The 18,394-nt window shown below is 45.0% G+C and overlaps 1 protein-coding gene and 2 non-coding genes across 3 annotated transcripts in view; 1 reads left to right on the top strand and 2 right to left on the bottom strand.

The window, feature by feature from the left end:
• The window catches only part of CNIH3 (cornichon family AMPA receptor auxiliary protein 3), a 135,377-nt gene that overhangs the window by 27,173 nt on the left and 89,810 nt on the right, over positions 1–18,394 (bottom strand). The gene's annotated exons all lie outside the window — the stretch shown is intronic.
• TRNAK-CUU (transfer RNA lysine (anticodon CUU)) lies at positions 8,943–9,023 on the top strand. Its single transcript has one exon. It is a non-coding gene; the product is annotated as a tRNA-Lys (tRNA).
• On the bottom strand, positions 16,440–16,511 carry TRNAC-GCA (transfer RNA cysteine (anticodon GCA)). Its single transcript has one exon. It is a non-coding gene; the product is annotated as a tRNA-Cys (tRNA).

The following is an 18,394-nucleotide window of genomic DNA, read 5'->3' as shown; positions in this document are numbered from 1 at the left end:
CTCCAGTATTCATGGGCTTCCCTGGTGGCTCAGACAGTAAGGAATCCACCTGCAATGCAGTGCTAAAGCCTAGGTTAGAGACCTGGGTTCAATCCCTGGGTTGGGAAGATCTCCTGGAGGAGGGCATGGCAACCCACTCCAGTATTCTTGCCTGGAGAATCCCCATGGACAGAATAGCCTGGCGGGACAGTCCATGGGAACACTAAGAGTTGGACACAGCTGAGCAACTAAGCACAGCACAGTGCATTCAGCCTGACCACTATGTTAAGTGTTTACTGCCTTATCCATTTATTCCTTGCAACAACCTCTGAAGGAGGAGCTCTTATAAGCTTCATTTTACAGAGCAGGAAACTGAAGCTCAGAGAAGTAACTTGATCAGGGCTATATGACCTTGGGCAAGTGGTCATATATGTGGACTGAATGTGGACTCACAGATGTAAATCCCTGGACACACACACATCACATATATGTGGATGAGGCACTAGAGGAGGTCATCAAAAGGACAGGACCACCAGGTGACCTGGAAGCTAGATCTGAGCACCTGAAGGCTTCTCACCCCCTTGCCTGTCCTTGCAAAATACACACAGCCTCCTGTTGCCATAGTGGCAGCTGCACCAAGGATGTAGCTTTGAGAGAGTAAGCTGCTGTTGAGACCATCTGAACTGTATATATGACTGAACCCCTACATAAACTTTAAGATTCTGGTGGGTTGGGTGCAGAGATCTACTCATTTTATAGCCACCTAAGATGAGCTTTATAAATAAATTTTTAAATTTATGTTTTGCTTATTAAACCTGCCATCTATCAATCTAGAGTGATATACCTCTTTCAACGGTCTCTCCTTGCCCTCTGCATACAAAGACTAGTTTTCAAACCAAAAATTGGTGAGCCAGCCAGGAGACTAAAGAAATGGGCTTTGGGAAAGAGGCATCTACAAAGGAAATCCCACACTGGCCATAAAATTCTGTGTGGGGAGGGGTGCCCTGTATGTCAGATGACTCTGGACCCCTGCATGAGTATGAGTACACCCTGAAAATGCTACTGCTTTAATGCATTTGGTTGGAACACTATGCAGAGCACACCGCAGCAAAGAGAAGCGAATGGCTGCCCCAGTAAATGGCCTTTACTATGGGCAGGTCAGTGGCCATCAAGGCCCAACTACAGGCTAAAGCCTAGGTTAGAGAGTTGAAAAGAAGAGCGTAAATTAGAAAAAAAAAATGTAACTGTCTACTATTTTGCTAGTTTGGGGGCTAGCAGATAAGGTGGGAGAAAAGATTAGTAAACTGGAGACTTTAGTATAAGATTTTGCAAAGCCAGGAGGGCACAAGCTGCGGCAGATTAATATCCGAGCACGTGTGACAAAGTCTGGTTAGGGCACTAGAGGTAGAATCCTTGGAGAAGCTGGGATAATGAAAGGGAGGATATTACGGTAATTGACAATAAAACAGACAGAGTGCCCCACGTCATCCAAATCCTAATACAAAGGGAATTTTAAATAGCAATTACCCTAGACTTCTGATAACAGACAAATACACCCCAAAACTCCTAGGAGCAAACCTGCAGTCTTTCTCCCTCCCTTGAAATTGTAAATCTTACCACATCTTTGAAATGTAAACACTCCAAAGGACAACTAAGTCACTGCCTACAAAGACAGAAGGAAAAAAGGGGGAGAAAGGTTTTTTAAAATATAGACTGCTGGGCTTTCTTGGAGGTCCAGTGGTAATGAATTTGCCTTGCAGTACCAGAGACACCAGTTCAATTCCTGGTTGGGGAAGATCTCACATGCCTGGAGCAACTAAGAGAGTAACCCCCGTTCCCATAAATATTTTTTAAAACAGAGTGCTATAGAAGCTCCCTTGCCCGAAATCTAGTTCACAGCCTCCTTGACAGAATTAGTCAAATATAAATCTTAAAAGTCTTCCTCACAAATACTGGATAGAAAGCTTTAACCCTGTGAAGGAGAGCCTAATTCATGGCTAAAGTTTTGGAATGAAAGCTATGGGGTCTCTGTTTGTATGTTTAGGTATGTGTGCATAATATGTGTTATGTTTTTCTATCTATGGAAAGTATTATCAAAGTTATTTTATAAAAGAGCTCTATCTAATTGGCTTCAAGAAAAAAAACTTTAATATCAATAATGGACTTATATAAAACTGAAACTCACTTTTTCTTTCATCTGCTAAAAGGAAGAAGGCCTTTTGGACTACTGGCCTGTTTGTGATATTATAAAAACTTTTCTTTACCTTTTAAGTAATCTGCCTACAAAACAAAGATTCTGTGTTTTATAAAAATATAATTTCCTGTTTTTTAACAGGTCTTGAGAAAGTGAAATCTTCTTTATTAAAAGAGCTAAGCTTTTATATATATATAAAACTATGTTACTTTGCATTTGCCTTTGACCTGTTAGTTGTCACTTTAGTTAAATGGATAACTAAGTGTTGTTATGCAGATGACACCACCCTTATGGCAGAAAGTGAAAAGAAACTAAAAAGCCTCTTGATGAAAGTGAAAGTGGAGAGTGCAAAAGTTGGCTTAAAGCTCAACATTCAGAAAACGAAGATCAGGGCATCTGGTCCCATCACTTCATGGGAAATAGATGGGGAAACAGTGGAAACAGTGTCAGACTTTATTTTGAGGGGCCCCAAAATCACTGCAGATGGTGACTGCAGCCATGAAATTAAAAGACTCTTACTCCTTGGAAGAAAAGTTATGACCAACCTAGATAGCATATTCAAAAGCAGAGACATTACTTTGCCGACTAAGGTCCGTCTAGTCAAGGCTATGGTTTTTCCAGTGGTCATGTATGGATGTGAGAGTTGGACTGTGAAGAAAGCTGAGCACCGAAGAATTGATGCTTTTGAACTGTGGTGTTGGGGAAGACTCTTGAGAGTCCCTTGGACTGCAAGGAGATCCAACCAGTCCATTCTGAAGGAGATCAGCCCTGGGTTTTCTTTGGAAGGAATGATGCTGAAGCTGAAACTCCAGTACTTTGGCCACCTCATGTGAAGAGTTGACTCATTGGAAAAGACTCTGATGCTGGGAGGGATTAGAGGCAGGAGGAGAAGGGGATGACAGAGGATGAGATGGCTGGATGGCATCACTGACTTGATGGAGGCAAGTCTGAGTGAACTCCAGGAGTTGGTGATAGACAGGGAGGCCTGGCATACTGCAATTCATGGGGTCACAAAGAGTCAGACATGGCTGAGCGACTGAACTGAACTGAAGTGTTGTTTCAAAATGAACTCTGATCCTACTTAATCAAGCATTTTAAACCTTTTGATATTTTTTACAAACTTAAATTTGGGCAAAATCTTTTAAATCCCCAAATCAAATTCTAAATGAATCTTATTGACTTCAAAATTACTTTGGGCTTATATTAGGCTTATTTGATATGCTAAGTTACATGGAAAACAATCAAATAAGAAATGACGCTAAACTTTCTTTAGGTTTTTTATATAAATATATGTCATTAATATAAATGTTCCCGAAAAGGTTCTTCAAGGAGATTCATGGAGAAACTAAGATCAATTTGCCTTCATACAGGAGGGACAGCAGTGGAGCTTTCAAATACTCCTATGAGGCACAACATCATAATACGGGGTTGGCCAAAAAGGTCACTGGGATTTTTCCCATATTACAGAAAAACCCAAATAATCTTTTTGGCCAAACCAATATACCCGGAATGGTAACCTGAGACCTGGCCTGTTTTTCTTCCCCACATCAGTAAAGTGTGCCTATTAATGTTGGCATAAGGTTGACATACGAAGACTTGCCTCGCTGCAGGCCATTCTGCAGGCTTTACTGGAACACCTGTGAGGGAGAAGATTAGAGATGGACATGCGGGAAATTCAAGGTCCAGGTACTGCCCTCGAGTTTGGGGGAATCATTTGGTTAAAGAAGACGGTCATTGTCCCAGAAGTTGTGATTGTTAAGATGCAAACCTATTAAAACCCCTAAGAGCATGAAAAAGATGCAAGCCTTTGCAAGGATTTGACATCTGGAGGACTTCTATTCCCCACTTGGCCTCCATCCCTGATCTGCCTGGGAAAAAGAAGGCACATGTGGGATTGGGCATCACAGCAAGAAGCCACCTTGAGAAGGCAAAAATTCTAAAGCTCTGGGCAGCTCCTCAGCAGGGCTACCATTCAGTTAGATATATCTGTGACTCTGGAAGGTATGTTTGGGCGCTATGGCAGAGACCAGGGAAGGAGAGAGTACCCCAAGGATTTTGGCCCCAGCTTTAAAAGAGGGCACAAACATGATCCACTCCCATAGAGCAACAGCTCCTAGCAATGTACATAATACTCCTCCAAGTAGAATGCCTCACATATCATGGCAGTAACATCCCTTCCTATCAAGGGATAGACTGGAATATGTTCCACTGACCTTCCTCTGCCATGGATCCCACTTTGACTCAATAGCATGCTTATTTGCTGTAGCTCACTGTCTCTAAAAATGTAGGTGCTACTAAGCCCTGTAAAAAATAGATATATCCTCCAAATGACCTCTATGCCTATAGCAGCCTCTATGGCCAACAGAGAGAGAATAGGTGAGTTTCCTGCTGATGCCTGTTATACAGATGCCTAGAAACAGGAATAAACCACACCACCAATAGGCTGAACTCAGAGCAGTTTGGCTGCTGATCACTCATGAGTCCAGGCTGTTAACAACCTAGGAAGTCAAGGGATAGATGACCATAAGTAAACCCTTGTGGGGTCAGGATACCTGGAAAGACATTTGGGTTCATCTGCAAGAGCCTGAGGCATTTCTTACTGCCCTCCATGCACCTGGCACTGACAGCCATAGCAACCAGGAAGTTGATGCCCTAGTTCAGGTATGAGCCCTGGCAACTGACTCTCCAGTTCATACAGCAGATTGGATACACAGAGCAGCTACCACAGCACACATTACCAAGGACGCCAGGCCACCCTTGAAATGACTAGTTTGATGCAGTAACAGCATGTCCTGTGTATTCAAAACTATGCCCAAGGCAAGTTCCAAGGAAGTTTGGGGTCATCCACAGAATTCCCAACCATCGAGGGACTAGCACGTTGATTATACTGGCCACCCCACTCGGAGACAGCATTCTAAATGTGCCTTGGTTTGTGTGGACACTGCATCTGCCTTAACCCAAGCTTTTCCCTGTTGCCATGCAAACCGCTACCATCGCCAAGGGACTCAAGAAACTGAGTACGACGTACAGATACCCTCATGGAACAGTGATCAGCAGTCACGGTTCAAAGGCCATGATATGCAAGACTGGACAAAAGAACACGGCATTGAATGGAGGTTTCATCTCCCCTATATCCCACAAACAATCGGATTAACAGAAAGAAAATATAAAACATTAAAGCAGCAGTTAAAATTCCTAACAAGTAAAACTATCTTGGCTGAGTAGACTGAAGTGCTCTTCCAGGATTTAATAGATTTGAATGATCAACCACTAGAGCCCATCGCCCCATGTGCCAGACTGGGGACACCTACCAATGCACCCAATACTATAGAGGCGTGGAAATAGTAAGAAACAGCCACTGCCCCACATTTCACCATGGATCAACATGCTATGCTGCTGAGAACACCAAGCCTCATCACACCTAGGAAAGAAGTTACCTACTGGAATTTGCAATGAGATATCCCACTGGGATGGGTAACGTACTTGGCACCCCCAGGTAAGGGATAACTCTAGTCGGATCCCGTTGTCCTACTGCAAGCTGGATCTGTGAAAACACACTACAGCTGGAACGGAACATGCACCATCAAAAGAGGAGAGAAAGTGAGGGTCTTGGTCTGGCATATCCCACTCGCCGTCCACCTCCTCACGCCTCTCAGTTCTGCCTTCTTCAGCTGACATGTATGGTACATGCAACCAGGTCAAGTCCTAAAACTTCCAATGTCTTTCTCCTCAAGGAGGGGACACACTCTATTTTCCATTGGTATGATCATTTGGCCATCTTTGTCCCCTCCATCAGCCTAGAGGACATTATAACGTGTATAGAAGCCCTTACAAAATTCTGAGCAAACCTCAAATGATCTAAGCCAACAAAGTGTTTAAGCCTTCAAATAATTTAAGCCTGCCCTTACTGAACACTGCTCAGTCGCTTCAGTCGTGTCCGACTCTGTGTGACCCCATAGACAGCAGCCTACCAGGCTCCTCTGTCCCTGGGATTCTCCAGGCAAGAACACTGGAGTGAGTTGCCATTTCCTTCTCCAATGCATGCATGCATGCTAAGTCGCTTCAGTCGTGTCCGACTGAACACCGAAATGTCTTTAATCAGAAAAGTTGTCCTCCAAAATAGAATTGCCTTGGACATTATATCATAAGGAGGCACCCATGCCATTATCTAAACATAAGGTAGTGTGTTCATACCTGATGAGTTCACCAATACATCATCACTATTAAATCACATAAAGACACAAATGAATGCCCTGAGTGACCTGACCCCAAGCCTAGAAGACTTCATAAATCCGTGATTCAGATCATAGGGCTGATGGTGAGGGGGAAGTTTCCCTCTCTACCCTTCTTGAGTTCTTGTGGCTGGACTAAAAATTGACACAAGACAGATTAACAGGAGAAAAAGAAACAAATTTTAACTCATGTGCACAGAGGTCTTAAAGTAGTGGGACCTAAGACGTGACCAAAGCAGGCAGTTTTTATACTTTTTAGACCAAGAAACAGTACGTGTGTATTAGTCACTCAGTCATGCCTGACTCTTGGTGACCCCGTGGACTCTAGTGCACCAGGCTCCTCCATCCCCGGGATTCTCCAGGCAAGAACACTGGAGTGGGTTGCCATTTCCTTCTCTGGGGGATCCTCCCTAGAGAAACAATAAATGAGGGAGGAATTGACAAAACAAAGAAATTAAGCTTTGGGTGCTTAATTAGTGAAGAATCTAAATTGTGTGGGCTGGGAGTAGTAAGTGAACGCAATAACAAGGCATGTTGACCAGGCTTCTCAGCCCTAAATCCCAGTCTCTGGCGATAATGGTGCCCTTTTACATTCAGGTGCACAGAGCTCACCTCCGACAGGAGAGAAATTTTCTGCTTTGCAGGGAAACAGAGAGGGGTGAAATTGTCCCTCTTGTATCAACCATTTCTTAAGTAACTTAATTTCAAAATAATCAATATGCCATTGAGGCATAGTCTGAGCTCCAACAGGGCTCTTGATAACACACACACAAAAAAAATGTTATTTAGTTTAGGAATCATTATCTTGATCTGTGTTTTCTCTTGCACTTGTCTAGACTATGGCATCAGTTTTCAATGCAGCCAGACAGCCTCCCAACAAGTCACTTCCATGCTGGGGAAAACCCTTGCTGACCATTCAGGGCACATTATGGAAAGGGGACATACAAGATTGTAAGAGGCGGTTGTGAAGGAGGAAGTGATGGAGGAGATCAACTAGAGGGCGGGACCACCGGCTGACCCTTGAGCTGGCCCGGGGTATCAAGGCTCCTCACCCCCTCCCTGTCCTCTGCCTGCTGCTCTCACAGTGGGGCCTGTTCCAAGAGAGAGCAGGGTGAGACCCTGTGGACTGAATACATGACTAACCCAGTTAAGGCCTCTATATAAAGTTTTAAGATTCTCGGGGTAGGTGTGGAGATCCACTCATCTTGTCTTCATACAGGACAGCCTTGTAAGTAAGCTCCCTGGCTTATTAGACTTGCCACCTACCAATCTGGAGTGGGCTGCCTTTTTCTTCACTCTCTCCCTGCCCTCCATATACAGGGGCCAGTGTACGAACCAACACATACTGATCAATCAAAGCAAGGCAAGAGCTGTGATATCCACAAGACTCCTGAGAACTGTGCAAAGACTTTGTCGTGACAATCAAAACCACACATGCCTCTCAGCAGTGACTCTTTTTTCCCTCCCTTTGACTTTTCAGTAAAACCAGAGATGGGTCTGGAAACCACAGGTACAGTGATGATATTTTAAATAACTACAGAGGGAGGTCTCCCAGCTAGTGTCTGTTTGACACCTGATTAACCCACTACTGAAGGTTGTATTTCCCTGAAGATCCAGGGTTTAACACCATTACAGTCAAAAGAGGCATACAGGACAATACTTCTGAGAATGCTGGAAGAGGGGGAGGTGGCAGGAATTTTAGATTTAGCTAAATTAATTAAGATTATTTAATGTTAATCTTTCAGTCAAAGCAACTGCAAAATCGACGTGGCAGCTGGAAAATCTAAGAAGTTTGGAAACTTAGGATAAAGCTTTCCAGGGTTTTCAAGGTGGTTGCCAGAGCAACCTCAGGGACCAGATACTTGAAGAGTTGAAACATTCTATTTTAAAAACAACCAGTTGTTCATCATAAAGCCAGAAATGATACAACCAAATAATAGGATACACATTGGAAAGTCTTATAAAGATAAGCATTTTCTCAAAACTGGAACTAATTCCATCTGTGAGCAATATTTTGACCCTGGAAGCAAACATTTCAAAGTGACTCCCGAGAGTTTGGATGATCACTGCCTTTTGCACAAAATATTGAAATTTAAAGCTCCTCTCTCTACTTGAACTTTCTTTCAACTCGCGTCTGCATTTCAGGTTCCTCTTATCAAGCCCCATCTCACTGAAGAAGTCTCTCACGCGTGCATGCATGCATTCATTCAAACAACACTTGTTGAGCAATTTATTGCACTACCATGAGTGAGATATCCTGCCAGGTGATCCAAAGGTGAGATGACTCAATGGCATGGTCCCGATTTTAGGGAGAGTCTAGAGGGACAAGTCAGAGAGATACATAAATACAACACAAGGCAGTGTAACTGTAGGACCCCAACAGTCAATGGTTCCCAAAACTGTTGCACATCAGAATCCTATGGTAGAACATCACAAAAATGCAGATTTCCAACCCCATTTCACAATCTGCATCTGGATATTTTTTATTTCTAAGAGGATTTTTTTAGAAAAACTTTTTATTTTATATTGGAGTATAGCCAATTACCTGGCTAGCTCAGTTGGTAGAGCATGGGACTCTTAATCCCAGGGTCATGGGTTCAAGCCCCATGTTATTTGGGGGCTTCTAAGGTGGCTCAGTGGTAAAGAATCAGCCTCCCAATTCAGGAATTTCTGGTTCGATTCCTGGGTCAGAAGGATCCCCTGGAGAAGGAATCAACAACCCATTCTAGTAGTCTTGCCTGGAAATCCCAGAGGAGCCTGGGAGGCTACAGTTCATGGGGCCAAAAAGAGTCAGACACAGCTGAGTGATTAAACAACATAACCGATTAACAATGTTCTGATAGTTTCAGGTGGACAGCAAAGGGACCCAGTCATACATATACATGTATCCATTCTTCCCCAAACTCCCCTCCCATCCAGGCTGCCACATAACATCGCGCAGAGTTCCCTGTGCTATACAGTAGGTCCTTGTTGGTTATCCATTTAAAATATACTAGTGTGTACCATGTCGTGGATCTGGGTTTTAAATGCTATGCATCTGACTCTGATGAGCAACTAGGTCTGGAAACAGCTGCTACAGGTGACAGGGGGAAGAATTTACCCTCAGCCGAAATGACAAAGATTTCACAGAAGTGGATGCGCCTTTAGAGTCTAGGGAAGATATGCACCTAAGAGGAGGGGTTACCTGACTGGCCTGGGTTCAAGCTGGGGAGAAGTAGAACAACAGCCTAGAAAAGGCCCCTGAGAGGGCCAAGAAGACCAGGTGAAGGAGTCGGGACTGGAGGCAACAGGCAATGAGAAAGAATCAAAGGCCTCCAAGGACGGGATGGACACACATATGGCAATGTCAGCAGGAAAAATTTGCCCGAGTTATGACAGACAGATCAGTCAAAGTTGGCATCTGGTTTTAGAGAAGTCTCTGATTATTAACAACAAAGACATTAAAAAAAAAAAAAACTAAGCTGGTGGCAGTAGGAATGAAAAGAGATGAAGAAACAGTATTTAATGTCAATGTGCTGCTTTATTTCAAAACAGGTTTGTTTTTAATTAGTCATGACATATTCATCTCTATAAAGCTATATTTAGTAACACCTAGGATCATGCTTCATTTATTTGTGTTTTTAAACACTTTTCTCTGGGTTTGTTCTATTTCCTACTTTGGAGAAAATGTGATTTTATCAGCCCATCAATAGAGTGCCTCCTGTGCACCAGGACAGCATAGGACCACAGACAATTCAAGGTCAAAGAAGATGTAGCACTGGCCCCCAGGAAGACTGCAACCAGGAAAGGAGTCAGATATGTAAATAAGACATCATCATGTAGGAAGACCACTGAAAGAGCCAGTCAGACAGAGAAGGCAGACACTTCTTTAGTGGATTATTAAAGATTTCATGGAAGAGGCCACATTTGAGTTGAAACTGAAAGACAGCATTTTAGCCCACAGAGAAGGATATCCAAGTGATGAAATAGTGTAAGACAAGGCACAAAGAAAGGAAGTCACAGTCTTATCTATGGTACTCAGCACAACCCCCAGCACATAGTATGTACTCAATAAATGGGTGAGCAGATAAGTGAAAGGAAGTAGATTTTAATAAGGTTAAAAGAGAGGGTAGGAAATCAAAGAGGGTCTTAAAAGAAATGCTGAGTATTGGCCATTCATTCTCTAAAGTTGGGACCCCAAAAAGACTTTCCTTCCCTGGTGGCTCAGTTGGTTAAGAATCAGTCTGCAATGCAAGAGACTTGGGTTCGATCCCTGGGTTGGGAAAATCCCCTGGAGGAGGGCATGGCAACCCACTCTAGTATTCTTGCCTGGAGAATTCCCAAGGACAAAGGAGCCTGGCAGGCTACAGTCCATGGGGTTGCAAAGAGTTGGACATGACTAAGCGAAAGCAAGAAGACTTTGGATAGGAAAGTCATATATGGTAAAGATTGGCTTAGATCACTCCAACGATAATGCGCAGAGTGAGCGGAGGAGCAGGGCTAGGGAGCAGACCAAAGACCAGAGGGAAAAAGCCACCTAGGAGGTCACTGCAATAGTCTAGCAAAAGAAAGGAGAGCCAGAGCTCTTGAGGAAGTGGCTTGGGGAAGGAGAGTTGCAATTCATGAAGCACTTCAGAAACAGAATCCACAGACCAGTAACAGATGTGGTAGTAAACCTGAGTGGCATGAAAGCTAATATCCCAATTAACCAAGGTGGTTAACCAAAAGAGTAGGCTGTAAATCTATAGTAAGTTTATCAATTCAGTCGGTCAGTTGTGTCCAACTCTTTGCGACCCCATGGACTGCAGCACGCTAGGCCCCCCTGTCCATCATCAACTCCCAGAGTTTACTCAAATTCATGTCCGTTGAGTTGGTGATGCCACCCAACCACCTTATCCTTTGTTGTCCCCTTCTCCTCCTGCCTTCAATCTTTTCAAATGAGTCAGTTCTTCGCATCAGGTGGCCAAAGTATTGGAGTTTCAGCTTTAGCATCAGTCCTTCCAATGAATATTCAGGACTGATTTCCTTTAGCATGGACTGGTTAGATCTTCTTACAGTCCAGGGGACTCTCAAAAGTCTTCTCCAACACCACAGTTCAAAAGCATTAATTCTTTGGCGCTCAGCTTTCTTTATAGTCCAACTCACACCCATACGTGACTACTGGAAAAACCATAGCTTGGACTAGACGGACCATTGTTGGCAAAGTAATGTCCTGGCTTTTGAATATGCTGTCTAAAGTGGTCATAACTTTTCTTCCAAGGAGCAAGCATCTTTTAATTTCATGGCTGCAGTCACCATCTGCAGTGATTTTGGAGCCCAAAAACATAAAGTCTGTCACTGTTTCCACTGTTTCCCCATCTATTTGCCATGAATTGATGGGACCAGATGTCATGATCTTAGTTTTCCGAATGTTGAGTTTTAAGCCAACTTTTTCACTCTCCTCTTTCACTTTCATCAAGAGGCTCTTTAGTTTTTCTTTGCTTTCTGCCACAAGGGTGGCATCATCTGCATATCTGAGGTTATTGATATTTCTCCCAGCAATCTTGATTCCAGCTTGTGTTTCATCCAGCCAAGCATTTCTCATGAGGCACTCTGCATATACGTTAAATAAGCAGGGTGACAATATATAGCCTTGACGTACTCCTTTCTCTATTTGCAACCAGTCTGTTGTTCCATGTCCAGTCCTAACTGTTTTTTCCTGACCTGCATACAGATTTCTCAGGTGGCAGGTCAGGTGGTCTGTATTCTCATCTCTTTAAGAATTTTCCAGAGATTGCTGTGGTCCACACAGTCAAAGGCTTTGGCATAGTCAATAAAGCAGAAGTAGATGTAACTTTATGGACAGGTGACAAAAGGGAGAACTCTGAGCCCTTCAATTCCTTTCTCTGCCCCAACCCATAAAATAGGAATTCAACCAACAGTTTCCACATCTTAGGGAAGTATTAGGAAGGAAGCCTGTGGCCTGGCTTCTCTTGCTTTAGGGACTGCCTGTCCCTAAACTTCATTCATTCTCTTCCTCCACTCCTGCAAGCATGTGGTAGGTTTATGTGGCCAACGTCTAAAGCCTGCTTGCATGGCAAAACAAGCCTCGAGCCCACCCCTCTTTGGTATCTGAAGGTGCTGGAATCCTACCTTGACCATCCATGGAGCTGGATGGATAGGACACTGTATTTTCATCCTCATCTAGACTCATGTCTGTTCTCAATTGGTTCAACCCAAAAAGGTGGAGAAGTGTGATTCATTAGCACTCCTTGAGGTACAAGGAGTAGAACCAGGTAAAGATGCTCAATAGATGGCTTCAAATGCTTGCCTGGAATTCAAGAGGAAGACAGAGCAGGAGAGAAGGTATAGGTTTAGGGGCCACTCTAAGATGAATGATGATAGACGCTCCAGCATTGGAGAGGGATGAGCTCAGAGAAAGCAGAATCTTATACTCAAATGTATATAGGGGTAAGCAGGTGGGGGAGTGATTGGAGTGGAAATGAACTGAAAAACGCACTTACCATCTGAAGGCGTCATCACTATCTCACTTCAGCTGAATGTTGCCTTGAGGGGTACGGTTCCAATACTGCCAGGTCCCTTGCAATTATTTTCCCAAAAGAAGCTGAAAATCCAGATTTTTGTATGAAATTTTCAGATTCTTAAAATATTAAAAGGGTTAAACAAAACAAATTGGCAGGCCATATATAACCCATAGACTGTTGACTGGAACTCCTAGTATAGAGCAGGAAGAAAACAAGGTCAAAGGCAGAACACGAATGAACGGCTGCATTTGGAGTGTGAGGGAAGAGGAGTCAAAAAGGAGTTAAGAGATGAGTGGACACAAGACAGAAAGAAAATTAAGAGGGTCTAGTGTCAGGAAGTCAAAAAGAAGGAGTGTCCAGAATGCCACACTACAGAAAAGTCAAGGACGTAGGAATGAAGAAGTCGATCGACTGGATTTGTGACATCATTGGTGACCTTCAAGATACCATTTTCAACTGAATGACAGAAGCATCTGGCAAATTGCAAGGAATTCAGAGATAAGTAGGAGTGAGGAAGTGTAGGCAAGGGGTGTTGATGACTTCCCAGAATTTGGCAAGAATCGAAAGAAGAAATGTGTGGGCTGGCAATATGAAGGGTTACCAAGGTCAGTGAAATTGTTTAGAACAAGGCAGACTAGATGTGTTTAGAGGTGAGGGGGAAAAGAGTTGGATCGCAATGAGAGAGAAAGAAGGTACTCCGGAAAGAGGGAACTAATTTGGATATGCTCCAGACTGAGTCAGAAGGAGACTGAATCAAGGGAACCCACGGAAGGAGTAGAGAGGGGCCCCGGAGGTAGAGAAGGCTCTGAGAGACGAAGATGGAAAGCAGAGCAGGAAAGAGACAGGAACCTGGCGCTGCTGGGCTCCATCTACTCACGAGCGAAAGTGGCCACTGTTGAGAAACGGCAGAGCAGTCTGGACACTGAAGGACAGTGGAGAAAGCCACTTGCAACCAGTGAGGCAGTGTGACAGGGGTGGTGTAGGGATAATTCAGGGGCCAGCTGCAAGCAGTGAGGACCCCCTGTAGGGCGAGGCCAGCGGGGTACTGAGTCAGCAGAGGGGAACTGACGAGGTGGGGCAGGCAAATTTACGGGGCAAGGTGTTCATGCCTGCTGCTCCTTCCTTCAAGGCTACACGCAGGCGCTCAGAGAATACTGAAGAACAGTGTAGCCAGTCAGCTCTCTATCTGACAATCGGGGTCTCAGTCGTGCTGCTCAAAATAATGTGCATCCAGACGCCTTGGAGATCTTGTTAAAACCCAGACCAGGATCCTGTAGATCTCGATGGGGCCTGAGAGTCTGAGTGTATTACAGGCAGCTGTACCACAGCCAGCACAACTGGACTCCCACTGCTGGTTGGCCAATTCCACCAGGAGAAAGGAGAAAATAAAAACTGTGTCTACAAACTTGATGGTAAACTATCACTTGTCCACTTCAGTAGATGGGGTCCCTGTGATGTTCCAAAGAAGCACAGAGCCTTTATTCTAGATTGAGGAGTGGTTTTGTGATTGTTGGTTTTCATCCAACAAATCTACTCTCCTGATTACATCTTGTTTATACTCCCATTAAAACGGACTTCTCTTTCCCATGGTCAGAAGGGAGAGATAGCCAACTGGAGTGTAGATACTGCGGTAGACAATAATATGAAGGATTATCCATCTGTGAATGATGGAAAGTCAACAGGACTTGGAAATATGAAGTGAATAAATAACCCAATGAAATAAAGGTGGGTGGAGGGGGAAAGGACTCAGGGCAAAGAGGGGACAGAGTTAGATTTCACTCTGCCATTTTGGGGGCACTGCATCTCTGTCTTTCTGCACTTTGATTTATCTTCAGGGAAGGAGCTGGACCAGAATTCACAAAGGCAGCTGGATCTTCAGGGTCTAACATTCTAGGATTCTAACCCAGAAGTCTGTGACTACTGGATTGTCAGAATTGGGTCCAGCTTCCATTACTATTCACTCACTGAACGCTGACTCAGCACCCATACGGTGCAGGCACCATGCTGGGGTCTAGGGAGTTTGATTTACAACAGACTCGGTCCCTGTCCTTCAGCAGCTCATGATCTAGTCGGGGAGAGGGAAATGCATTGCTGCCTGGTAAGCCTTAGGGTAGACATCAGCCCAGGGGCTGCAGGACCCTGCAGAAGGGGCAAGACCCCAACCAAGGGAGGAAGCAAAGGCTACCCAGAAATGGTGACACGAGCTGAATTTTAAAGAATGGGTAGGTTCAGCCAAAAAAAAAAAAAAAAAAAAGGAAGAATGAGCAGGAAGAGGGAAAGTGAATGGAGCTTAGTTGGGTGTGGTCAGAGCAGGGAAGCAGGCAGCCTCAGAAGAACCACCCCCCCTGTACAGACTTTTCCACCACCCACTGCAGCTGCGGATGGAGAAATCAGACACACCCCTGCCATACCCACTTCGGTGAGGCTGCATCAAGCAATTAGACCCTGAAGATCCAGCCCACAAAACACTTCTGGAGATGCTAGGAGAGAAAGGAAAGGAGGAGATGAGGATGCTGGGCAACCAGAGAAGGCAGTGATCACAGGGGCTGGTGACTCCAGATCAATTAAAAATAAACATCGTGGGGCAGGGCTGTGCTCTGCACAGCAGGCTGTAAACAGCAAGCAGGGCAGCCCTCTCTGAAGACTGAGAAGCAGGAAGGGGCAGCCTCCAGCATCCTCCACATAAACCTTCCTGTGGGGAAATCACCTTGCATAGTCCTCTGGTGCAAGGCTCCTCAACCCTGCTGCTGCCCATTGGAAATGCCCGGTGAACTTTAAAAAACTACCCATATTCAGAGATGCTTCGAAAAAGGTCAGTGTCATTAAAAAAAAAAATGGAGAGTCTCTTTCAGATTAAAGGAGAAAGTGGGAAATATGGCAACTAAATGCTATGTGCACTACCCGACTGGGTCCTGGATATTTTTTTAAAACCATAAGGAACTTATTGGGAAAAGAGAGGAAATGTGGCTACAGACAACAGTTATTAATAGATAACATTATGATGACAATGGCCTTGGGTGTAATCACGGTAGTGTGGTTATGCTGGAGAGAGTATTCAGGGGTAAAATGTCATCACATGTGCAACTAAATGGTCCAGCAAAAAAAAAGCTACATGCCTGGGGGGAGGGGAGAACAGATACAGCAAACATGGTGAGTGATAACTTTTGGTAAAGACTACATTATAGGTATTCATTATGCTACTCTTTAAAAAAAATTTTATTGGAGTATAGTTGCTTTACAGTATTGCATTAGTTTCTACTGAACAGCAAAGTGAATCAGCTATACATATACTCATATCCCCTCTTTTTTGGATTTCCTTCCCATCTAGGTCACCACAGAGCACTGAGTAGAGTTCCCTGTGCTATACAGTAGGTTCTCATTAGTTATCTGTTCTATGAAGTGAAATGAAGTTGCTCAGGGGTGTCCGACTCTTTGCAACCCCATGGACTGTAGCCTACCAGGCTCCTCAGTTCATGAAATTTTCCAGGCTAGAATACCGGAGTGGGTTGCCATTTCGTGCTCCAGGGGATCTTCCCGACCCAGGGATCGAACCCAGGTCTTCTGCATTGCAGGCAGACGCTCTACCATCTGAGCCACCAGGGAAGCCTTAGTATCAACAGTGTACATACGTCAGTCTCCATCTCCCAGTTATCCCACTCCCCTTTCCTCCTTGCTACCCATCTGTTTGTCCTTTACATCTGTCTCTGTTTCTGCTTTGTAAATAAGATCGTCTATATGAATTTTTCATTATTTTACTCTTGAAACATTCCCTTTCATTTGACATTTCTCCCTTCCCCAAGGAAAAAAAAAAAATTCTTTGTAAGTTTCTATGTGCAAATCTCACCACTATATTGGAAACTCAGAGAGTGGGGCCAGGCCCTCAGCATTTTATGAAACACTGCAGAGAGGGCCTTGGTTCAGGCAGTCATGAAAACTGCTGCCCTGTTTCTTCTTGGAGCTGGAAACACCTCTGACCTCTAAAAGCCTGCCCATCCCAGCAGCTGAAAGGCTTTGCCAACTGTTGGAGGTACTAGGAGATTTGGGGGGAGCTAAGGGCCAACCAGTCCATTCTGAAGGAGATCAGCCCTGGGATTTCTTTGGAAGGAATGATGCTAAAGCTGAAACTCCAGTGCTTTGGCCACCTCATGCGAAGAGTTGACTCATTGGAAAAGACTCTGATGCTGGGAGGGATTGGGGGCAGGAGGAGAAGGGGACGACAGAGGATGAGATGGCTGGATGGCATCATTGACTCGATGGACGTGAGTCTGAGTGAACTCCGGGAGTTGGTGATGGACAGGGAGGCCTGGCATGCTACGATTCATGGGGTCGCAAAGAGTTGGACACGACTGAGCAACTGAACTGAACTGAACTGAACTGAAAGGACCAGGTAGGTGTCTGTGCACCCCTACCCAGCCCTGCAGTAGGGAGGGGAGGCGCAGGGTCAGGGAGGAAGTCGGCCCCAAGACCCGTTGGGCCACAGCAGCCAGGCCACACAGGGTACTTTCATGCAGTAGTGAACCTGAATGCTGAACCCTGCCTGGCAAAGAGTCTCAAACTTGACTGTGTATTACAATCACCTGGTGGCGGGGGGAGGTTTTAAAAATCCTGACTCCCAGGATTTATGCCAAACCAATTAAGTCAGAATCTCTGGAGACAGAACCGGGCATCAAAATTTCTTAAAACTCCCCAAGGGATTCCAGTGTGCAGCCAAGTTCGAAAAACAGAGCACTTGGCAAACATTAGATATCACGGTTAATAATTATGTGGGCTTGACAAAGGCAGTGGCCAGCTACAGGACTCTACCAGCCCCCATGGGCTGGGTCAGCACCCTGCGGGCATTTCAGCAGAACTAGGTAAGCACCAGGCACTCCCACACCCCAGCCCCCCGCCAAAGACACACACACACCGCTGTGTATAAAACATCTGAGTCACCGCTGCTCTGAAGCTCCCCACAGCAGCCCGTGGGGCATTCTACCCATTCTGACTCAAGGTGAGCAGTGGATGGCAGTGAAGAGCTGTGTGCCAATCAGGCACGAAAGAGGCTGAAGTTAAACAGCTTTGGCTTTTGCCGGTGGTCTGTGAAACTCCAGGGGGGTGAGGGCTTGGGCTGCTGTTCTGGAGGCAGCCGTGTGGGTCGCGCCGGTACACATACTGCAGGGGATAAGGCGTGGGATGCAGGTGGAAGAACAGAAGGTCTGTAGACTGCGGGATGAAAATGACATCACCTATGTAGCAGGAGGGCAGCACATCCTCTTTCTGGTCCTGAGAGAGAAGTGATGCACAGCCCCTTCTCTCCCAGAGACAGCGTTCCAAATCGGCATGAGCTGGAAGGCTCTCAAAGGTCCTGAAGGCTCTCCAGAGGGGATGTGCTGCAAGCGCTAACGTCAGCCCTTCCAACCAGTGTGTTTCTGCGGGACCAGGGCAGTGACTAGAAGGAGGCTGCTGGGGGAAGGATATTACCTGCAGCTTCCGGCAAAAATTCCCCT

This window comes from Ovis aries, chromosome 12, assembly GCF_016772045.2.
Source record: "Ovis aries strain OAR_USU_Benz2616 breed Rambouillet chromosome 12, ARS-UI_Ramb_v3.0, whole genome shotgun sequence".
NCBI lineage: Eukaryota > Metazoa > Chordata > Mammalia > Artiodactyla > Bovidae > Ovis > Ovis aries.
This window is presented reverse-complemented; position numbering and strand designations above follow the sequence as displayed.